Source organism: Vulpes vulpes, chromosome 13, assembly GCF_048418805.1.
Source record: "Vulpes vulpes isolate BD-2025 chromosome 13, VulVul3, whole genome shotgun sequence".
Lineage (NCBI taxonomy): Eukaryota > Metazoa > Chordata > Mammalia > Carnivora > Canidae > Vulpes > Vulpes vulpes.
Window position 1 is genome coordinate 14739881 of NC_132792.1, and position 24806 is coordinate 14764686.

The following is a 24806-nucleotide window of genomic DNA, read 5'->3' on the forward strand; positions in this document are numbered from 1 at the left end:
TCCCTCTGCCTGTGTCTCTGCCTCTCTCTCTGTGTGTGTGACTATCATAAATAAATAAAAAATTTAAAAAAATCTTCATAAGAACCTTATGAAGTAGGTACTATTACTGTCTTCATTTTGCAAAAGAGCAAAATGAAGCACAGAGAAGTTTAGTAATTTTCCCAAGGTCACATAGTCAATAGATGGCAGGGCTAGAATTGAGAGTCAGACAGATTGGCTCCATAGTTCATGCTCTTAACTGTTCTGCTGTTTTTCTCTATTCCACTGAGGTGGACATGGATAGAGAAGGGATAATAGAGGATTATCATTGATTGAACCTTGGCTAGATTCTAGTTACTTTGCTAGGTTATCTCAATTAAGCCTCAAGACTGGATATTATCTCAGTTTTGTAGATTGAAAAATTGTGACTCACAGAGAGTAACTTGCCCCAGGTTTTACAGACAGCGGCAGAGCTAGGATTCAAGCTCCGATCTACTTGATGGTGAGGTCCAAGTTTTTTCCCTTCACCATGTCAAATGACAACTAGTAAAAGCAGGCCCAGAATTAGAGCCCTGGCTCCTCTGCAGAGACATCACATTTGTTACACGAGACCAAGATGCACTCCCCATAATTTTGCTGCAATGGAAAAGCAGCTTTTCTCATGGCAACTGTGGTTCTTCTTCGTAGCCCTGCTTAGCGACCTTGGTCCAGCCGTGGATCATGATGGAAGCAGCCCAGGGTTAGATATTAGAACGGGCGGCTCAGCCTCTCTAAAACTCTTTTCCTTGGTGGTAAGATGGGGATACTAATATTCATGTTTTCTGCCTTAGTGGGCTATTGCAAACTTCTAATGACATTATGTTCATGAAAGGGATTTGAAGACTCTAAAAAACTGTGAGAGAAACATGGAGCAGTGTGGTGCTTGAAGAACAAACCCTGGGGAAGCAAGGACAAAAACCTGGCAGAGTCTGATGCTGCAGCAATTTTGAGCGATTTCTCTGTAGGTATGTCCTTGACTTAACATCTGTTTCAAAGTCATGATGTTCAGGTCCATTCCTTTCCTATTGGCCCTTCTCCTCGGAGATCTTCAGCAAAGCAAAAATCACCATCCATCAACCCACCCATCCACCCATCATCCATTTATTCATTATAGATAAGCATCCCAGTTATTGGAGATAAGACACAATGACCAAATAATGGAATCCCTCAGGCCTGATAGTGAGTTTGTGTGTGTGCATGTGCACATGTATACACGTACACATATTTAGTATACTACTAAGCACTTAAACACTATCATATTTTATTCACTTTAGAATGTTATCTTCATAGGAAACTGAAAGTGAAGGAGTTATTCTCCTATTTTACAGATGAGAAAACTGAGGCTCAGAAAAGTTAAGCAACTTGGCAAAAGCCCAGTGTTTAAAAAGTATGGAGCCAGGATTCATTGTTAGTTATAACTCCAAAGCCCAAATATCATTCTGATGTTTTTCCTAAACCCTATGAATGTAACTGCTTCAAACGTTCCCCTGTTTTTCTCTTGGGTTTTATAGACTTTGCTGGTGTTTATTCACTATAAAGCTATGGGCAGCAGGCAGACTGAAAAAGAGATTACCTAGGTCTGGCTCAGAAATATATTTTAGGGGTTGGTATGTACTGAGCTGGAAATAACACTGGCTTATGATGGAACAAAGTCCATCTTAAGGCATGGATGAGTAATGTTTGGAAAGTAGCATTAGAAAGTGGCTGGTATGTTAATGATTTAAAAATTTAAGGTTTTAAGGCTGAACTCACATATACCTTCTTTTGTCTGACTATACTGTCCCATGGTCTTTCCTTTAAAAAAATATTTCATTTTTTTTTTATTTCAGAGAAAGAGAGAGAGAGAGAAAGTGCACGAGCAGGGCAGAGGGAGAAGCAGGATTTTGCTGAGCAGGGAGCCCAATGTGGGGCTCGATCCCAGGACACTGGGATCATGACCTGAGCTGAAGGCAGACGCTGAAGTGACTAAGCCACCCAGGCGCCCCTGTCCCATGGTCTTATTAGCGATGGTTCTATCAGGGCATCAGAGCCATGGCTAATGTGGAGTAAAGGATTCACCAGAGTCATTAGATCTTAGGCAGTTCTTGGAGGTGCTCAAGAAATCTATGTAAGACTTAATTCTACTTTTGGTGCTGGGCTTGAAGTTTCTCTAGGTCAGCAAGGCCAGCAGTTGGAAAGAAAAGATGGATGTGAAATGGAGAACAGCAAGGACAATTTGGGGCGCACAGAGACAAATTGGATCCCATAAAGGCAAATTGGAACTCATAAGGACAGGTTGGAACCCACATTTTTCTCTTGCTGCCTCTAATTTTGATGATGGGGGTGACCTCCAGAAGCTGGTCTCTTTGTTACAGACTTACATGTGCACCTGTTCCAGACTCAGAGGATGAGGAGATCCAGTGGGGCCCAAGGAGCTGCGGGCTGGCTGCCATCCTCACCGACAATGAGAGCCAGCAGGTCAGCCACATTCGTTAGAGGCACCAGCATTTGGTGCTGGTCCACCAGGGCCTTCAGAGCATAATGGCTGCTTTCAGTTATTGCAGCTTCTTCCTGTGACCAATGCTAGCTCAGACCCATCCAGGGAAAGGAATTCTGGGACACATAGTTCCAGTCTAGTCAAGTTGGCACAATATAAAAGCGCCACAGATCCTAATCTCATGGAAGTCCACACAACTGAGCACTGTCATGTTTTCTGACTTGTTGGTAGCTCCTTCGGTAGAGAACACTACCTTATAATTTTTGTTTTCCAGCAGTGCCCAGTTCAGTGTTAGCCACGCAGAGACCTTCAGTGAACAACAGATTGCAGTTGACCCCTTCCTGTCTGCCTCCTCTGTTCAGCAAGCTTAGATTTCCATAATGGGTACTCCCTTAGAAATCACTCCATCTATACTATTGTTGGCAACTGATTATCTTGCTTTTTTCTAGCCCTCAGTGACAGGTGTTATAATTCCTGGAGCCCATCCCCCAATAACTATGGCCCTTAGCATTGAAAGAAATGAAGCTTGAGGGATTTAGATTTCATTGATCTCTTAGCATCTAGAAGGCTGTTTGACTCATGCGCGATCCATTCCAAGCATGACTCAGAACTAACTCACCAATATTTTATGTTCCATTATTATTATACTGCCCTTAGTCTCCTCCAAATTTCATATTCTCTTTCTTTGAAAAATATTTTCACTGTGTTAGCATATACATAACATAAAATTTAACATTTAAACTATCTTGAAGTGGGGGCGCCTAGGTGTCTCAGTCAGTTAAGCATCCGACTCTTGATTTCGGTTCAGGTCATGATCTCAGCAGGGATCCTATTTGAGATTCTCTCTCTCCCTCTCCCTCACCCTCTGTCCTTCCCTTCCACATGTGCACATGCTCTCTCTCTCTCTCTCAAATAAATAATCTAAAAAAACTGTCTTGAAATGGCATTAAGTACATTCACCACTGTCCATTCCCATAACTCTTCATCTTGCTCACTGAGAGTGTATACCCATTAAACACTAACTTCCTGTGCTCGCCTGCCCTCAGTCCCTGGCCCCCACCATTCTATTGTCTCCCTCTCTCTATGAGTTTGATTACTCTAATTACCTCATTAAGTGGAATCCTACATTTGTCCTTTTGTGACTGGTTTATTTCACTTAGCATAATGTCTTCAGGGTTCATCCATGTTATAACATGTGCCAGAATTTCCTTCCTTTTTAAGATTTAATAGTCCATAGTATACATATCCACATTTTACTTATCCATTCATCCATTGATGTCTTTCTATCTCTTTGATAACCTATGTTACACGAAGAGCCCAAAGAGAGACTTACAATCTTATATGAGTCCTGTTTTGCTTTGATACTCTTCAATTTACATAGAAAATAAAATATATATTATACTTTGAAGATCCTTAGTTACCTAAATTTCACATAATGGAATGAGATTCTATCACAGAGGGAGTCTCAATGAGCAAGGACGACAAAAAATGAGAGGGAGCGGGGAGCCTAAGAAAGCCATTCGGCGAACGTCTGGTCATTCCTGGCTATGCTGCCTCAAGGGGATTGTGGGCAGACCTCGAGGCAGGTCTGTCTGATTTCATACTAGTTCTGTTTAACTTAGGTTATTTAAATTTATTAATATTTCACAAAACAATGTTCATAACCACAAATATTTCTTTGGAAAGAATGCAACTTTGGAGTCAGACTCTTTCTCATTGTGTGGTTTGGGTAAAGTAACTTATAATGACAAGTCATGTTCATTAAGGGCTTACTGTATGCTAGGCACATTGCCTCATGTCTTACTCTTACTCTCTCATTTGTTAAAAGTACCATTATTATCCCCATTTCATAGAAGGAATGACTGAGGCACAGAGACTCGTCCACAGTCACATGGTCAGTCAGTAGCAGAGCTGGGAACCAAGCCCACGTAGTCTGACTGCACAGCCTATGGAATAATCACTACTCTGTACTCGACCTTGGCTTTCCCATGTGCAAAATGGCACAGTAACATCTAACTTTTAGTTTTGTATGAATTGGAGATAAAGAACATTAAAAAATGTGCAAAGTTCCTGGTACATAATAGATTCTTTATAGATGATATTTTGCAAAACAAAACAAAACAAAACATTTTTACTTCTCTCAGGGCTTTGGTGTCCAGTTTCTTTTGGTCACTTAGAGATTCATTAAGACAATTTATTGCCTCTGCATCATTTAACCTGTCAAGTCATTTGGTATCAGTGGTCATTTTACTTGTAAAGTGGTTCTGTCACTTTGCCTGGCTCTTCCTCACCACAGTGTTTGCAAATGAGTGTGTGTGCATGCAGTGGTGGGAAGGAGTGTGGTAAGGGTGTCTGTATTAGTTTTCTGAACCTTGGAAAAGGAGGCACAAAAGCACAGGGGAGATGCGTGATTTGTGTAAAGCTGTGCACATTAATTAATGAACAGGAGAGGCAGGAAGTGTTCAGAACCTTTGCTGTCTGCCAGCTGTGGAGCGTGTCAAAGCCACTGCCCATCCTTGAGTGCCCTGGCCTCCCTGTCTCAGTGGCCTTCCTGCTCCATGCACTTTGAGAAGTGCCCAGTGTCATCATTGCGATGTCTGCCACAGGCAGCCAGCAGCCTCAACCAGATAGGTGCCAAAATGTGGGGAACTTCCCAAGGTCACTGAGCTGCGATCAGCATCTGTCTACAAAACAGGTCATCTGCTTCCCCGTCCAAGTCCCTTTAAAATTTAAAATAGTTTGAGCATATAGTGAATGACAAGTGGGTCCCTACCTGCCATCTGCCATTATGGAGGTCTCCTCTGACTCCTACGCTCTGCCACAAGTGCAACAGTTCACAGGTCTCATCTCTTCTTGGAGGGACTTGATGACCTTTTGATTTGAGTTAACCTAGTTGTTTTGTGACTTTAGCTTTCTGACATGCTTCAGAAGAGTTATGATGTTTAGATCATCTAGTTACTTCTTATTCTTAAGTTGAGAGAAAGATTCCCTTGTATCTTTCCACATTTTAGGTGAAATGGGACCTGATCTCGTCTGGACAGTTCTCACTTGGATTTCCCAAAAGCAGTTGTAGTCGAATATCATCTTGAGGCTTGGCTTTGGATAAAGTCCAAAGTGGTGCATGCACAGGACTATCATCTTGGTGCTCGTTGTTGGCTGTGAGCTTAGCTGAGGTAGCGGCTTAGGTTTAGGCACCTCGCAGCATGGTTGCTGAGCTCCAAGGTGGAGCATCTAAAGAGCAAGCATCCCAAAGGAGCCGAGTGGAAGCTGCTAGACTCCTTTAAGCCACATCTGACATCATGTAGCATTACTGATGCCACATTTATTGCAGGGCCAGCCTGCAATACTGAGTGAGGGGGCTATACAAGGATACAAATATGATGGTTCCCCAGAACACCATCTTGGAGACAGGATACCACAACTATTAATGACCCTTATCTTTTCAATGCCTGTCCCTTTCTCTGCTCTTTTGCAATGATTCTCATCCAAAGGGTATCATGGAATAGTGAATTATTTTATTTTCCTAAGCCTCGGATTCCATCACTTGTAAAGGGATTAATGCTCCCTAGTTATTGTTAGGAGGGAAAGTCACTCAAAAATGATAGTTACAATGGACTCAGATATATGGAATGCTAAGTTCAGGCTCTGTAGAAGGCTCTTTACACATGTTTTTTCATTTAATGTCCAAAATAACCCCACAAGGGATGTACTAGGGTTATCCCTATGTTACAGACAAGAAATCTGAAGTTCAGAAAGCCTATATAACTTGTCTATACAGTTACACAGTTAGGAAGTGGAAGACCCATGCTTTTCATTTGCTTTTTTTAGATTTTTGTGCATAATTCTTATTTCCTTCAAAAAATTAGAGATAAAGGATTTTATATTAATAATTTTTATATTCTTTCCAATGCCTTTCTCAGAGTTAGGCACAAGGTAGATGTCAAAACAGTAATGTTTGTTAAACAGAAAAGACACTAATTGTCAGGGAGCATGGAGACATAGAAATTCTCAGCCAGCACAGTGACTTGTTATACAGTTCCCTTTGAGAGAACATCTTACCTCATTTTTACCAATTTGACAAAATCCTCAAGGTCACAGAGGATGCCCCCTGATGGCTCCAGAGGAGGAGGGCTGAGATCAATTGTATTTACTGTGGTGAAACCTTATCAATTTCAACCTGATATGAAACCCAAAGAGTCTCTACCCTAGCATTTATTTCAGAGATTCTTTGCAGACTTCTAAATATCCCCCAGTGCTCTGCAGCCATATTGCCTGTCCTCATAGGACACATTTAGATTTTTTAATACCCTAAAAACCTTGTGCCTTGATGCAAACCTCATCTCTATCCCACTTCCCCAATTCTCTGAATCCCAGCTAGTTCTTAAAAGCCGCTCATCCGGAAGACAGTGATAAAGTCTTTGTGTGGTTAGGGAGCTAGGTACAAGAGAAAATAATTATTTACCAGGTCACTCTGTCCCCAAAACACCCTTTGAAATTTGTTTTCATGATCTGCCATAATTAGTTTTTTTTTAATCAGTTAATCTTGAAATGAAAAGAGTAATGATTTCCTGCAGGATTATAAATAGTTATGGAGTGGCTGACCTAGACCAGAAATCATTGCTTACACATCTAATGTTAGATGTCAGGAAGAATTAATTGGGGAAAGAGACAAACAGCCCTGCAGAAAGGAGGTTGTTTCCTGAACACTCTGCCCAGAAAGGACTTGGAAGCATCTAGGGCCTTAGATACCCTGTGGGAACCCTGACATAGGTCACTTCCTTCATTATCTACCACCCAGCATGACACAAGATGCTGTCCAGTGGACTCAAATGGATGCTCACATGCCCTCCTGCCCACCCCCAGCCATACTTCACATCTCTTGATTCAGAATCTAAGTGGACTGAAGCACGACAGGGATATTGGGGCTACTCTTCTCTCTTTTGTGGCACCAGTTTGAGGATAGCTTTAGAAAAAGTCATCTAGGAGATCTGGTGTTAGGGAAGAGTCATGAATTCTCAGAACTAGAAGGTATCATAGGATGGAGGTTCTCAAAGTGTGGTCCATGGATCTGTGGGGAATCTGAAACCCTTTCAGGCATATATGATGTCAAACCTTTTTTCACAAGAACACCAAGATGTCATTTGCCTTTCTGCCATTTTTACTTATTTATTTTTTTGGTGTGAGCATGTGCACTGATGAAGCAAAAGCAATGTGGGTGGAAATGTGGCACCTTGGTGCAAACTACTCTGGTGGTCAGTGCATTCTTTACCTCATGTACTGGCTGCCAAAAAAGCACCTGTTTCACTTAAGTATGTCCTTGATGAAGCAGTAAAAAGTATTAAATGTCTTAAATCTTGACTTTGAGTACACCTCTTTTTAATATTCCATGCAGTGAAATGGAAAGTGCAGAGAACATAAAATGCTCCTGCTGCATACCAAAGTGTGTTGGTTATCCAGGAGAAAAGCAGTGGAGCTGTCATTGGAGTTAGGAGCAGAACTTGCCACTTTTTTCAAGGAACAACATTTTTGCTTAAAAAAAAAAAAAACCTGACTGACAAGCTATGATTATTCAGCCTTGGGTACTTGACAAATAGTTTCTCAAAAGTGAATGAAGCAAACCTGGCACTTTAGAAAAATGCAGTGACTGAACTGGTGGCAGTACAAGATTCACATTTTCAAGTGAAAATTAGAATTTTGAAACTCTTTTCTCTGGAACCATGACCAGATTAACATTGGGAATGTTGGCACAACTCAGTGAACCAGTGCACGATAACAAAAAATCCACATGTGGATTAAACATTTAAAGTGTGAGATAGCTCAATGGACGTTAGTGGAAGAGAGTTCAGAAAGTTCATCGATATCTCAGGTTCCATATTGTCATTAATCTTTAAGAAACTATCACTAGCCAAGTTGGGTGCAGTATCAGAGGAGAATATCCATAGTTATCTGGAAAGGCCATTAAATTCCATCTCTCTCCTGCTTCCCCTTTTCAAATTGTGTATCTCAGTGAGACAGAATTATTTTCCTAGGCTCCAGCCAAACCAGCTTATTATACCAGACTGAATGCAGAAGCATATATGAGAAGCCAGAGGTCTTCTTTAAGCCAGACATTAAAGGAATTTGCAAAAATACAAACTCTTTTCACTAAATTATTTGGTTTTGGGAAACATATATGTTTTTCTTTTCATAAAAATGTGATTTGTATTCATATGGGATGAGTTTGTTATTATTTAAATGAACTAATAAACGTTTTGAATTTAAAAATTTTTAATCTCTAAGATGGTAAAGATCAGTAAGTATAACCCACAGAGGAAAAGGTCTTCAATACTTTTTAATAGTTAATACTTTAATACTTTTAATAGTTAAAGGAATCCTGAGACCAAAACGTTTGAGAGCCACTAGCCAAAAGAATGAAACCCTCCTTAGGTGAGCCAGTCCAACAGTGCTGCATGTAAATGTCTTTACATTATAAAGACATACTGTATTTTCAAGATCAATATTATTTGATCAATTTGTATTTTCAAGTTTGAGATAATTTTTATTAATGTATTTTTTAAAAGATTTTATTTATTTATTCATGAGAGACAGAAAGGGAGAGAGAGAGGCAGAGACACAGGCGGAGGGAGAAGCAGGCTCCATGCAGGGAGCCCGAAGTGGGACTCAATCCCGGATCTCCAGGATCAGGCCCTGGGCTGAAGGCGGCGCTAAACCGCTGCGCCACCCGGGCTGCCCTAACATATTTTATCTAATCTAAGGACTAGAAATTCGTTTCCCATTGAGTGAGTTCTTATGTTACTGAAACTGGATTTCATGAAATTGCTAAAGGCAATTTTAACATAATCTAAGAAATGGAAATGTGAGAAAAAGATCTCACTTTGTACATACACACACTGATATTTAGAGTTCCACTGGGAAGTAGAAATTGAATGGCTTATGTAAGTCATGAATTTTTTTTCTTAAATGTATAATATAGTAAAAACTGTCAAGAAATTGCTTATATAAAAGCAAGCAGTGTATCATGGATCCTTAGGAAGCAGCTGGACCTGGGGTTAGATCCCGGCTCTCCATTTACTTGTTTAATTTTAGCAAAGTTAATGAACCTCTCTAAATCTCGGTTCCCTGAGATTAATAATACTTACCTCTCAGGGATGAAGATGGGAGTAAATTAGGAATATAACTTGTTACAGAATGCCTGGCCCAAGCTGAGCCCTTGAACATTCTTGTATAATTATCATTATTGCAGGGATATGGTCTAACTCCTTGCATTCCTTTCCTATTGCTACTAGAACAAATTGCCATAAACTTAATGGTTGAAAACAACAGAAATTTATTTTCTTATGGTTCTGGAAATCAGAAGTCTGAAATGGGTCTTCCAGCACTAAAATCAAGATGTTGGCACAACTGGTTCCTTCTGGAGGAAGGATTCTTGCCTCTCCTGGCTTCTAATGGTGGCTGGTGTTCCTTGGATTGTGGATATACTTCTCCAATCTCTGTTTCAGTTACCACATGATTTCTCTTCTGTAGTCAGATCTCCCTCTTGCCTTTCTCTTAGTAGGACACTTACAATTACATTAAGAGCCACCTAGAGAATCCAGGATAATTACCCATCTCAAGATCCTCTATTTAATCACATCTACAAGGTCCCTTTTGCCAAATAAAGTGAAATTCCCAGGTTGTGGGGATTAGGACATGAATGTCTTGGCGGGGGGAGCTTTATTTAGCCCATTATACCCTCTCATTTTACAGTGAGAGCACTGAGCCCCATGAGAGGCAAGAATATGCAGAGGTCATGGGACTGGTCTAGGGTAAGGAAAGTTGAGGCTTTCTACCTCCACTTCCACCAACTCATGGTTTGGAAACTCTGCCTGAGACCTCGAACTTCACATTTCTCCCCTCCATCTCCCCCAGAACTGCCACTGTACATTCAAATCCAAGTTATTGGGTGACATTATATTCTACAAATCCATAGAATACAATATGCATGGTGTCTTTTGAACATGGTGCTTCCTCAGCGATCAGGGATTGAGAGTAATATATTTTTTTAAAAGATTTATTTATCTATTTGAGGGAGAGAGGGAGTGAGCAGGGGGAGGGGCAGAGAGAGAGAAAGAAAGAAAGAAAGAAAATCCACAAGCAGACTTCCCACCGAGCACAGAGCCTGGGATGGGGCTTAATTCCATGACCCTGAGATCATGACCTGAGTTGAAACCAAGAGTTGGACATTTAATAGACTGACCCACGCAGGCGCCCTGAGAGAAATACTTTATTTGAACAGTTTTGAGGGCATCAGAGCCACTTAACATCAAGAGTAAAGATTAATAATGGTTTAACTCATATCCAGGGACATAAGGTAAGAGCAGATAACCCTAGGCCTGGCTGTCTACAATATCCCCACTGTTAATGTATAATGTGAGTCAAAATTTGATGTTCTTTCTTAAGAGTTCCTTTGTTCCAGTGACATATCTCTAATCACTATAGCCAATTCTGTCTCACCCCCTCCATCCCACAAACTCACCTCAGACTATATATATCATGGCTCCAGGGTCCTAGTAACCATGTTAGAATCTGGCATGGTCATGAATGGGTTCCTAGAGAGACAGCAAAGAGGGTTTTGCAGGTGATAATCAAATGCTATCAGGATTTGAGACACTTGAACGAGAAGCAAGCAGAAGCCCTCCTTCCCAAACCCATGTTCCTGGGGAATATCTTCTATGGTGGGTTTAACAGGATAGCTTCCAGTAAGCTATGCTCATGCCCTAATCCCCAGAACTTATGAATATTACCTGTAGGGCAAAAGAGTGAGTATTACCTTATGTGGTAACAGATGAGATGAAGTTAAGGATCTGGAGTTGAGGAGATTATTTTGGATTATCTGGGTAAGTCCTAAATATCTTCACAAGTGCCCTTAGAAGAAAGTGGCAAAAGGAAATAAGGCAGAGAAGAAGATAGGGACACAGAGGAGGTAATGTGGAGACAGATTGGAATGACGTAGCTAGAAGCCAGGGAACACCAAGGAATGCCAACAGCCATGAGAAGCTAGAAGAGGCAAGGAAGAGAGTCTTCCCTGGAGCCTTCAGTGGGAGTGAGGCCCTGCTAAGGCCTTGATTTCAGATTTCTTGTCTGTAGAATACATTTTTTGTAGTATTAAGCCATCCAGTTTATGGTATTTTGTTCCAGCAGCCCTATGAAACTAATATATCTTTGATGATCTGGGAATAGGCATGCCAGCTGCTCATTAATAATAAAAATAACAACCAATAATAAGGGTATTTGATGACTATCTACTGTATGTCAGGCACTGTGCTAAGCACTTTAGTACATTGTCGATTCATTGCACAACTTCATGACATAGGTGTCATTGTCACCTACAATTTGCAGGTGAGAAAGATGAGATTTGGGGTTACAGGGCTTAGCAAGAAGGGGAGCTGAGATTAGACCCAGGATCTGTCCGACCCTTTCTTGTTGACAGTCACCAGTACCTCCAGAATTATTCCAAGGACAGCCCATTTCATTGGGAAAGAGAATCAGGGAAAAGAGAACAGAGCAGAAGGGTGCCAGCTCTGAGCAGAGAGAGGCCCAGCATTCCCAGGGCCACTTGAGCAGCTGCCAGGGAGTGCATGGGCCACCCTCCAACCTGCCAGGGCAGAGCAGAGCAGGGCAGGGCTTGGCAGGACTGTGTGGAGAAGGGGAGGGAATGCTGGGATTCAGAGGTTCTCTTGGTCACTGTTCAGAGCCAAAGACTGTTTTCATGGTGGTTCTTACTTCCCATAACTTCTGCCTAGACTGTTCAGGAAGGAACAGGAAGCATATATTTCACACAGTGTGGATGTTATCAGCCGGTGTTAGTCTGGGGAGCCCTCTGTCCTCTAGGCAATCTAAAGAAGAGTCTGCCCAGAGCCTGGGGAAGCCACCTGTGAGGGCCTGATTGTTGAATCATTGCCATTCCTGTTGCCTGAAGTCATTTTGAAGTGATTTCCAGTTCCTTCCCTGAGGCTCAGTTTCCCTTTGATCTTACACATCTAGCTCTGGTCTATAAACTCAGCTCAAGGAGTAATTAAATGCAAGCTTCCAGGAAGGGTGAAAGCCAACAGAGCTGTCTTCTACAGCAAGCTCAATCCAATGTGCTTAGGGACAGCCTGAGCATGATGAGCTTTATGAGGTTCCAGAGCTTGCTATCATTACACCAACTGTGTTGGGAGCAGTTAGGGCTGGGATCCACTGGTAACTATGCATTTGCTTGTAATTACTCAGGATGAAGGATTTGTTCCATTGGGTGGAACAGAAACTGTCTAAGGACAGACTCCGCAATTGTTATAACTAAAGGCAATTAAGAGAGCCTCAATCTTTTCCTCCAGCCCATGGCTAACAGTACTGCAGGGAACAAAATAAATAAGGTAAAGGGTCCCACATTTACTGAGCACCTACTGTATGCCAAGTGTTTCACATATGGTATTTAATCTTCAAAACGACTCTGAGATGAAAGTTATTTCTCACATTTTTTTCAGATGAAGATGCTGAAGCTCATAGGATTTCTTTCACTTTATTTGCCAAATAGAACCAGTAAAATGTCAACTGGAATTCCAACATGTATCCACAGCTTGTGCTATTTTCACCATACCATGCAAAATAAACAGTAAGATCAAACCATAATGTGACCCTTGCACGTACAACAAAGATGGATCAGGGGTGCTAGAACATATCTGAATGAAACACATACATTCATAAAGTTGGATATATAAATTCAAAACATTATTTTTGTTATTTTTGGTAGGTCAGAAGGTACATGCTGAATTCTAAGACAAAATGTCCCCAAAGTAACATCCTTCAACCTATGGAAGAGTTAACTGGCAGTGACCATTGAAGCAGGATACCATCTCCAAGCCTTGGAAAGGGGTCCCTTCTTCAGTCAAACAATATTTATGAGTTTGTGGAGGACCCCAACTGTCAGTGACATGGAAAAGCAAATATCAATAAGGAACACAAAAGTATAACACAGGATTCTGAATAACAGATGATTTGTTTGTCCACCTGCCCAAAGAGCAAGGGTCTGGACCAGATGATGTCCCAAGACCATCTTCTCCTTGGACCTTTCTAGATGGTCTCCACTGCCTCCCTGCCAGTTGGTACTCTAGTGCAGTGTAGTTCAAAGTGTGGTCCATGGGTCAGAGCTGTTCTACCAGGTGCTTCTTACCAGGCCAGGAGGAAATAAATACAGAAACAGAGTAAGTATTAGGGAACATTTATTATAATTTGGTGTTCATGCCATTTTTGTTGTATTTTACAAAAGTATTGAGTACGATAGATCAGAAATTTATTTATTTATTTATTTATTTATTTATTTATTTATTTATTTAGATAGATTGGAAATTTAAATATGTGGTCCTGGGATCCCTGGGTGGCGCAGCGGTTTGGCGCCTGCCTTTGGCCCAGGGCGCGATCCTGGAGACCCGGGATCGAATCCCACGTTGGGCTCCCGGTGCATGGAGCCTGCTTCTCCCTCTGCCTGTGTCTCTGCCTCTCTCTCTTTCTCTCTGTATGACTATCATAAATAAATAAAAAAAAAATTAAAAAAAAAATAAATAAATATGTGGTCCTTCACCACAGTTAGAGAAGCCCATCTGAGCATTCAAATCTGATTGTGCATCAAGCCCTTTGACCAAACAAAAATAACAAAAAAATGTTTTGGACATATGCATATAATTATTTGACCATGTGTGCTTAAAATTAGATCTATAGAAACCTTCCCTGACTCATCCTTGTTGTTTCTGCCAGAGTCCCATTGCTTATTGTTAAGTAATCGTGTCTTCTGTTTACTTTCTGTGGTGTGGTGAAAACAGTGTTCTATTTTTTTATGTTTTTCTAAAAAAAAAAAAAATCCCAGATCCTTAGTAGGCATGCCCTCTTTTCGCCATCCTCTTCCATACTGTCTGTCTGGTCCCAGGACACTTACGTTGCCTGAAATGCCTCTTCTTCATCTTTGTCTGTGAGCTGTCTTCAGTTCTCAAGGCTCAGATCAGACATCGTATCCTTGCTGAAGCCTCCTGCCAACCCTCTGCCCTGCTTGAGTCACTTCCTTTTGCATGCTCTCAGAGCATGCTGCACAGGCCTGGCTCATGTAGCCCAGTGGCATATATTACATATTTGTTCCCTGCTCCACATCCTCTCTTGCCCTGCACACCTGACCTGAGACTCCATATGCTTTGAGAATCAGACCAGAGTTCATCTCCTCCAGGAAAACTTTCCACACTACAAATAGATTTAACAGCTTCTTATTATACATTGTACACAGTCCATTCATTTATTCAATCCAAATTTATTGAGCACCTAGTAGTGCAAGATCCTATGTTAGGTTCTGGGGAAAAGTCCATCATTGGAAAGAACAACACCCCACATTCTAGAGGGAAGAGATGTTTGTAAATGATACAAACAGTAGACATAATCATTTCAGGTGGTGATGCCACCTGTGAAGGAAATAAGCCACTGTGCTGTGATGGAGGGTGATGGTGAGGACTTCTTGGGGTGAAATGGTCAGGGCAGTCACAGGGAGGGTGACACGTGGGCCTGAAGGGTGAGAAGAAGCTAGCTATTGTACGAACAGGGATAAGTGTGTTCCAGGCAGAGGGGAAAGCAAGGGCAAACACCATTGGTGGGGAACACATTTGCTGTTTTCTAGGAACAGCCGGAGGCCTGTGAATCTGGGGCAGAAAGCGAGGAAGAGAGTGGAAAGAGATGAAGTAAGAGAGGGAGGCAGGGGCCAGACCTCTAGGGCTTGGTTGGCCATGGGAAGATTAGAGTTAATTTTAAATACAGTGGGAATTCCTTTCTGTGCTATCCAGGGAGGGGTCCATATGTTGTTCTGCATTCCCATTGTAGCTTAAAGGGGAACTTTCACAATCTCTGGAGCTCTTGAGGTCCTGCAAATAAAGGAGGTTGTCCTCAGATTCCTTAGGACAGTAGGAACCCACTTGGGTGGCACCACCTTAACTTCCAAATGGAACAGTACAGCTACAGAAGAAGAGTGAAGGCGTCTACATCATGAATGTGAAGGGGACCCAGGAGAAGCTTCTGTTGGCAGCTCATGCTATTGTTGCCACTGAAAACCCAGCTGGTGTCAGTGTCATATCATCCAGGAATACTGGCCAGTGGGCTGGGCTGAAGTTTGCAGCACTCCTATTGCTGGCCGCTTCATTCTTAGAACGTCTGCTAGCCAGATCCAGGAAGCTCCCTGGGAGCCGAGACTCCTGCTAGTTAGCAATCCCAGGGCTGACCACCACCCTCTCTCACAGAGGCACCCTACGTTAACCTGCCTACCGTCATTCTGTGTAACACAGACTCTCCTCTGAACTATGTGGACATCACCATTCCTTGCAAGAAGGGAGCTCACTCGGGGATCTGATGTGGTGGATGCTGGCCCAGGAAGTTCTGTGTGTGCGTGGCACCATTTCCTGTGCCCACCTGTGCGAGGTCGTGCCTCATTTCCACTTCTACAGAGATCCTGAAAAGGAAGGGCAGGCCACTGCTCCAAAGGCTGTGACCCAGGAAGAATTTCAGGGTGAATGGACTGCTCCAGCTCTTGAGTTTGCTGCTACTCAACCTGAAGTCATATGCTGGTCTGATGGTGTACAGGTGCCCCCTGTGTTTAGTCATTAGTTCCATACTGAAGAGTCAAACACTCAGGTCTGCAGCTGCCACCACTCAGGTCACTGAGTGGGTAGGAACAACCCCTGAGTAGTCCTAAACTGCTCTTCCACAAAGGCGAACAAAATGGAAATAAGGTTGATGGAAAATAAAGTTTCTAAAAAATACTTAAAAATAAAAAAAATAAAGGTAGTGGGAATTTACTAGAAGGCTTAAACAAAGGAATGATTACAACCTAGTTTATCTCTTTCAAAGAACATTCTGGCTGGTACATCGGGGGCAATGCTGAAATACCACTTAGGAGGCAATGGCAGTGGTCCAGGTGAAGGATGACAGTGGCTTGGACCAGGATGGGAGTGCTGAAAATGAGGACAAGAGGAAGGATTTAGGTTATGTTCTGGAATCTGGGCTGACTGCTGGAACGGGTGATGCTTTGGGAGTTCTACTGCCTGTAATACTATAGAGCTTAATTATAGGAATTTTGGAGCTCTCTTCAGCTCTGAATCTGGGATTTACTGAATGCCTCAAACGGAAAATACCCTAACTACAAAAATTTCTACTAGGCAAGCAATGTAAATTTGATAATGTGCCAGCCAGAGTGTAGGTGTTGGTACGTGAGTCTACAGGCATCTTCTAATCCAACTCTCCCCTTATGTCAGAGGAAAAAACATTGGCAGAGAACTATTCAAGTTTTAAGTCCAAGAAGCAGCCCTGAACATCACTCCAGACTGCCCTCTTGGCTAATGGTGAATCAATAAGATGCCTTGTTTGAGCCCCATAATTCTATTCTAATATTAACCAAGGAAAGGTGTCCCAATGACAAAGTGACGGGTCTCTGGGCAAGGAAATATATGTGATAGCCAAGGATTCACTTTGATGTTGAGTTCTTTGTTTTTCTCAGTTTTTCAGAACTCCCCAGGAATCTGGGGAAATCAAGATTCGATTCAGCAGGAGGCTAGAGTCGGTACAATGAAACTCAGGGACTGAATCAGTCATGATTATGCTCATTAGCACGATGGATCCAGACACTGACAGGGGGTGGATGGCAGGAGAATCTGGGTACTAATCACATTTCTCCTTCCTGTGCTTGAGTGTATGCCCAGGGAGCAATCTGATCACAGGTCTAGCAATGGTAATAGCTTCAAACTATATAGGCCATTCCAATGGATCAAACATAACTTTTAAAATTGAGGCAGAAAAAAAAAGAGGCTTTGCTGAGGATGTTTATAATGGATAGTATGACAAATGCCTATTTTTCTATCTTAAAATAATGTTTTAAAAAGGCTCCTTTCATCAAAATTCGTCAGCATGGTATTCATTGCAGAGGATGTTTTTGGAATATTGATGCATGCTAGTTGGCGAGCATATATTGTATACCTGTTGGCAGCTAGGTCTAGGTCTGGGCAAGGGAATAGAGAGATGAGTAAGATGTAGTGAGTGTCCTGGTAAAGGTCAGTTGTTTGATTGATGGACCAATGAGTGAGGCAGATCTGGAAAAAATGGATTTAATATGGGGTGAGTGTGGTCAGACCTTGAATAATTGGTATAAACAAAGGGCTCTGGAAATGAAGAAGGAAGCCAGCACTGTGTCTGATACATAGTGCAGTGTAAATAACATTAGATTTGGGACCATATGGACTATGTCCTATCTCACCCACCCATGTTTTCACCTTGGGCAAATCAACCTAACTTCTCTAAGCCTCAGTCTTCCCATCCCTAAAATGGAGGAAATAATTATCTCCAGAGTCTTAGTGAGAAATGGATGACGTATATACAGTGTCTACCGATCTTGCCCATTGTTGGTGCTCAGCAAATGCCAGAAAATGTTAATACAGTAGCTACTCTTACCCACAGGGGATACGTTTCAAGAACCCCAGGGGATACGTTCCACGAACCCCGGGGGATGCCTGAAACCATGAATAGTAAGTGAACCCTATATATACCCTGTTTTTTTTCCTATACAGACATACCTATGATAAAGTTTAATTTATTTTTTTAAAAGTTTAATTTATAAATTAGACACAGTAAGAGATTAACAACAATAAAATGGGACAATTATAACAATATACTATAATGAAAGTTATGTGAATGTGGTCTTTCTTTGTCAAAATATCTTATTATACTCACCCTTCCTCCTGTGATAATGTGAGATGATAAAATGGCTGTGTGATGAGATGAGGTGAGGTGAATGACGTAGGTGTTGTGACATAGCGTTAGGCCACTATTGACTTCTTGGTGGCATATCAGAAGGAGCATCTTCTGCCTCCAGACCATGGCTGACTGGGTAACTATAAATAAAACCATGGATAAGGAGGACTACTGTATAGATTCTTAGTGAGTGTTTTGCTCTACTAAAATTTCTTTACTCTTCCTGATGAAAAGTCACTATATTTTGGGGTGTCTTAGACTCTTCAGGGATAAAAAGAGGTTTTATGTGAGTGTCTGTAAATATACTAGACAATTATACTCATCTCCCCCTGCAATGTGATAGATGGTGGCTCATTAGCTAAGCTACTGGGCCTGGCAAATCACAAGATTCTAAAGAAATAGTAGATAGAAGAAGCACAAATTAGGTATCAGGGCTTGATACCCAGGAGGATTAGGGTAGGCCTCATATGGGCTGCAGGGGACCTTAGGGACCATTTAAATCAGGCTCCTAATAGCGGATTACAAGAGACTGAAACCAAAGACATTGAGTAACTGTTCTGAGACCCTTGACAGCAGAGCATGGGTCCCATTTTTCTTCCCTTTCCTTTTTCTTGTCTCCTAGAAGTTCTGAAGGCAGATGGCAATGAATATTTCAGAAACACTGAGCTTCAGAAGTCAGAAGACTTGAATTTCTGAGCTCAGCTCCTCTCCCTAACTGTAGGAAATCACTACTCATGTTCCAACCGAGAATGATTCTGTAGCACCAAGACTCCAGTTCAGGATCTGAGGTGGAAAGAAGGAAGGGTGGGCAACAATCTTTGTGCAAGTTTGTGCAACAGATTTTAATTGGTTGTTTAGTGATTGACTAAACTCTGTCACAAAGGTGGCCCATACGAAATGAGATTCAGAAGCCAGATGTCTCCTGGTATAATTTAGAGAAAGAAATTAGAGTTATGGACATAGAGAAATGTTGGAGTACAATTAGTATGTAGAGAACACCTAACCATTCCCTAAACACATCTGAGAGAACCAAAAAGAAACACCTCTCACCAAGCCTTGAGTAGTGAAGAAGGAATCAGTATCTTTGAAAAATGCTCAAGTTTCAATTTGTGAAGACCACAGATAATGACAGAAGGCCTTGTAGCTGAATGGCCTTCTTGAGTTCATGGAGAATTTGGGGGGCAGCGGTCCCATAGCTGTCCTTAGCACCCCCCACAGGCAGTGAGTGTGCATTCAGAATAAGCAGCCTTGCAGGGTGCTGCCCTAGGGGTCTGACCTTTGATCCACAGGGTGTCTACCCTTCCTGTCCCTCAGTTTCTTCTTTTGTAAAATAAAGCCACATTTCTGGGGCATCTGGGTGGCTCAGTGGTTGAGGATCTTATGTCAGCTCAGGTGGTGATCCCAGGGTCCTGGGATCGAGTCCCACATCGGGCTCCTTGCAGGGAGCCTGCTTCTCCCACTGCCTCTTTCTCTGGGTCTCTCATGAATAAATAAATAAAATCTTAAAAAAATAAAGCCATGTCTCTCATGGAAAATTTTGCAGAGAAATAATATGTGTGTAGTGCTCACTATGGTGCCTGGCTCATAACTTCTAGATAAATGGTAGCTATTATTAGCTGTAATTATGGAATTCTAGTGGCAGAACACTTAAGTAGGAGAGAAGAGGAGGCTCACTTTTAATTCCCTAAGGCCCCTCGCATGCCCCCTCTCTACCTCTCTTCTTTGCCTCCCTTTCCACTTTTAAGGACCCTTGTGATTACATTGGGCCCACCCAGATTACTACGATAATCTGATTTTAAAGTCAGCTGGTCTTGCGGTGCCTGGGTGGCTCAGTCGGTTATGCATCTGACTTTTAATTTTGGCTCAGGTCATGATCTCAGGATTGGGGGATTGAGTCCCATGGCAGGCTCCACACTTAACACAGAGTCTGCTTGAGATCCTCTCTCTCCCTCTGCCCCTCCCTCTGCGTGCACACATATTCTCTCTTTCAAATCAATCAATCAATCAATCAATCAATCTTTAAAGTAAGCTGATCTTACTTTAATCGCATCAATAATCTGAATTCCCTTTGCCATGGAACCTAACATTATCATAGATTCTGGGGTCCAGGGACATGGAGGGGGGCATTATTTTGTTTATCACATCTAACAATTAGGTGTACCACTTTAGGCAATCACTTAACTCTATATTTCTCAGTTTCCTCATGTGTGTGGCTGACGTGCTGCAATGATTAAATGAGACAAATGCACGCAGGCCCTTAGCACAGTCGCTAGTGCACAATAAGCACTCAGTCTGTAGTGTTCTCTTTCCTTCCTCAAAAATAAACACATATACGATGTAGAACTCCAAAGCATGTATCGTATCCTGAACCACAGCGCCCTAAAATGCTGCTTACGGCTACATCTTGGCATTCTTTTTTTAAATTTAACTTTATTTATTTATTTATTTATTTATTTAATTTATTTTTTTTTAGTGGGCTCTACCCCCATCATAAAGCTTGAACTCACAATGTCTAGATCTAGATCTAGATCAAGGACTGTATGCTTTATCAACTGAGCCAACCAGGCACCCCCAATCCTGGCATTCCTAATGGAGGGGCAGCAAAGACTGAGAGCCTGCCTTGTGCCCAGGTCACATGCTCCTTCCCTGCACTCTGGGCAGCCCATGCACACCAGGGTTTTTGGCACTTGGCAGTGATTGTCCTGGAAAGGAAGTACTCTCGTGGTATCCTCGGGGGGACAAATGAATCACTGAGTGTGGGCCTGGCAAATAGTTGATCCTTCTATGAATGGTGACAGATATTCAAAGAGAAACAGTGCTCAGTGCCCAGTGACTTGCCTCGGACACAAAGGAAATACCAGTGATACTTACTGTTCTGAGCACCCTCACATTCCCAATGTCCCTTGAGCCTCCAATTCTGGGAAGTGGGCAGGGAGGCCACAATTGGGGGCTGTTGGGGAAATTGAGGAACATAGGGTAGAGGACTTGACCACGGTGACACAGCCTACCAGGTTTGGCATCCCGACCTCCACCCCTGGAGCTCTCCACCTCTGCTGGGCCTGCCCTAGCCTTCTCCTAGCCACTGAACAGCAAAGGGGGTGAGTTGGCCTCTCTTAGGTTACATCCCCTTCTCCACTTGGCCTCCCCCTCTGCCCCAACCTCCAGCCAGGAGAGTTGCCACAGAACCATTTCTGACCACGTACCTGGGTAGCATCTCTTCCTCCTTCACCAGGGTTCTTCTGCCCGTCGCCCCCCAGCACTCCACTGGGTATGTCGTTACACTCAGTCTCCTACAGGTGGCTGGTCCTGGTTTGATTCTGCTCTGTCCTAATTCCTTGGGTTGAACTAAATTAGTGAAAAGAGGAGAGAGAAGTAGGTAATCCTCCATTTTAGGGGTTTTCACCTTGGGCGTAATCCTCCCCAGCACCCAGAAAACCTGTGAAAGTTGTGTGTGGGGGGGTGCATTTCGAGGTATTACAATGGGTTGAGGGAGTCCCTGCATTCCACAGGTGGAGTGGGGTGCTGATCATCATGCAAGGTGAGGGACAGGTCCCTCCCCACGTGACAGCAAAGAACTGTCCCATACACAATGCCAGGAGCGCCCCACTGAGAACCTGGGCTCTGATCAGACAATCAGCTCTCATTCAGACTATTAGAACCACTTCTATTCGGTGATGATGATTGTGACTTATAACTTCCTCAGGCGACCAAAGCTGTTAAAGGTTAAGAAGAGCTTGTGGTTGTTGTTTTTCACGAAATGGCTGATTCCGCAGCTCATCACTAGGTAGCATGGTGTAGCAGACAGAGATCTCCGGTGAAAACAGCCACCAGGAGCACAGATTCTGAAGCCACGCTGCCGGGGTGATGTTGTGGCTTTGCCATTTACAAGCTTTAGGGTCTTGGCAGGTTAGTCTTTCTGTGTCTCAACTCTTACTACTTTTTATAAATTAGGGACAACTTAGCTACCTGGTTTTGTTAGGCTTGGCACATAGTAAGAGTTACTGAACGTTAGATATCATTATTAAAATCACTGCCATCTATGGGACCTGGGGCAAGATATTTCTCAGCTCTGTGTCTGTTTCTTCTCATGAGAATAGAGATAATAATACCTACTTCAAAGTGTTATTATAGGATCTAATGAGAAAACATGTGTAAAGAGCAAGTATAGCACAGATGATGCTTGTCACAACTTCATGAAGGTGTTACCCCCATTTTACAGGTAAGGAAACTGAGGCTTACAGAGGTTAGGTAACTTGGCCACAGATACACCACTATCTGGGATTTGAACCAAGGCTATCTGGGTCTAGATCTACTGTGTCCAACCACCATACCCTATAGCTGCTTTTCCCAAGGAAGCAGCTTAGAACAACACTTGGTAGCTTATGAGTATCCCTGGATGGCAAAGAGACAGTTTTGACCCTTAGCTGGGCCCTCGACCAGGTAGCCGGTGGCAGGATGCCCATCTCTCTTCCCCAAGTGACAGTGTTGTGTGAGGGAGTGGCTAGGAATCCAGAATCCAGAAACCTGGAATCTGGTTCTTGCTCTCTTGTTTCCATGGCATCCATGCGTAGGTCCGGCAACTATCCAGGGCCTTGGTTTCCTTCAGGAGAAGGAGGTTAAGGGCCCAGAGATGTTACAGTGATGAGAAGCTGGAGAAAGGGCATACCTTGGTGTCCCACTATCTCTGCTAGCGGGAGCATCCTCCTGGGATGTGACTTTCAACAGAGCCAGTTTGAGGCAAAACCTCTGGTTTCTCCTTGGACTATGCACAAAAGCGAGGGGGCTCCTGCAACATCAAAGGGAATCAATCAACAAAGTGATACAGGGGCGTCCTCTCGAGGACCAGGCAACAGAGGATGAATGTTCTAAAAGGCAAGGGGTGAGCACTCCCGTGGATTAAGCACCTAGTGTGTACAAAGAAGCTCACACTCCTTGTCTTGCTCTGGCCCCACATCAACCACAATGAAGAGTGTTGGGGTTGGAGTGGAGGCAGTGAGGGACAGTGGTTATCAGATTAAGGCAATATGGCCAAGACTTATTACAGTCAGACAGACATGGGGCCAGGTCCCAACTTTGACACTTAGGAAGAGCTGAATGCCCTCCAACGAGATGTCTAACCTCACTGTGCCTCAGTTTCTTCTTTTGTAAAATAAAGCCACATCCCTCAAAATTTACTGGAAGATGATACATGTAGAGTGCTCACCACAACAGCTGGCTCATGACCACATCTAGATTAATGGTAGTTATTATTGGCTACAATTATGGGATTGTAATGGCTGAACACTAAGGAGATGAGGGGGGGCTTATTTTTCCTTCCACTTCCGTCTCTCCCAAATACTAATTTTATTTATCATTTTAAGCCCACAGTGCATTTGTAACAAGTGCCAGGGCTTTTGGTCTTCTCACTAAGCTATATTGACTCTTGCGAGAAGGGAAGTATATTAAATTAACATTATTGATGTGTTGTGATGGTAAAAAGATATTGATGCTCCTGGCCAGAGGGCCACACTTGGAGAATCGCTGAGCTAGACCAACAAAAGGACAGATCTGGATCCTTCCTGTGGGTTTCTTTTTCTTGGAGAAAGTGGTTTATTTGTTTTCACTGAGTCACCTAATGAGGCTGCATGGGTTGTGCTACTAACTATCTCTGGTCGAGTAGCCTGAGAACAGGGTTAGAGACAGCACCTGAAATAGAGCCCAGTCTGGGGTGCAGAGGGTAGGGGACCTGGGGCCCACTTAGGAAGTAGGTTCCTCGTCTACACGGTGTCAGGGCTGTCCCTGTCCACTTGCCTCACCCGTACAATACTCTCCTCCCAGGGCCTGCAGGGCTTTCTTCAGATTTGGGCTGACTCACCTCCCAGGGCAGAGCCAGGGCCATGGGCACTCGCTGGCAACCTGGGGTAATTTGACACTGTGCTCAAATAGACACTTGGAAGAATAGACCCCTCTTTTTTTCATGGTAGCTCTTGGCAGGTGGGGGTGACCTGCACGCTGCAGACACTGCTGAGGTCTGGACAGCCTGGTGATTTGGCCAGGTACTCTGCTCCCTCGGGTCTGACACTGCCTGTTGCCTCTGCACATGGCATTTGATGACACTTGTTAACTTCGCATCAGATGTCAATGTTGTTTTGATGTTCCATTCCTCTGTCACCTCCTGTCCCAGGCTCAACCACCTGATATAGCTTGGCACTTCTGGATATCTTCCCTAGAGATAACTCTGACTATCTCCCCATCACCCCCACCCCCACACACCCTCACCCCATCCCTCTGGCCAGTGTGTCAGTGAGCATGTGAGGACTGTGATGTTTTTCGTATACCTCCCTGGGGCCTTGGTGGTGGCAGTAAACCATTTCAGCAATAGAGATTCGTTTTGCTGGAGAACGATGTGACATCCCAGTGAATGCCAGTCACAAGGGAAGATTTCCATTGTGTGGGGCAGAGTTGTAACCCTTCACGTTTATGGCAGGTCCTCCCCTCTGGAGTCCTGGGCACGGCTCTGCCATCAGCCAGAACAGTAGGGCTCTGC

At 43.1% G+C, this 24806-nt stretch overlaps 1 long non-coding RNA gene and 1 pseudogene across 3 annotated transcripts in view; both read left to right on the forward strand.

The window, feature by feature from the left end:
- Positions 1–16144, forward strand: part of LOC112916022 (small ribosomal subunit protein uS2B-like) — a 31041-nt pseudogene extending 14897 nt beyond the window's left edge.
- LOC140595133 (uncharacterized) overlaps positions 1–24806 on the forward strand; it is a 170151-nt gene that overhangs the window by 24574 nt on the left and 120771 nt on the right. The gene's annotated exons all lie outside the window — the stretch shown is intronic.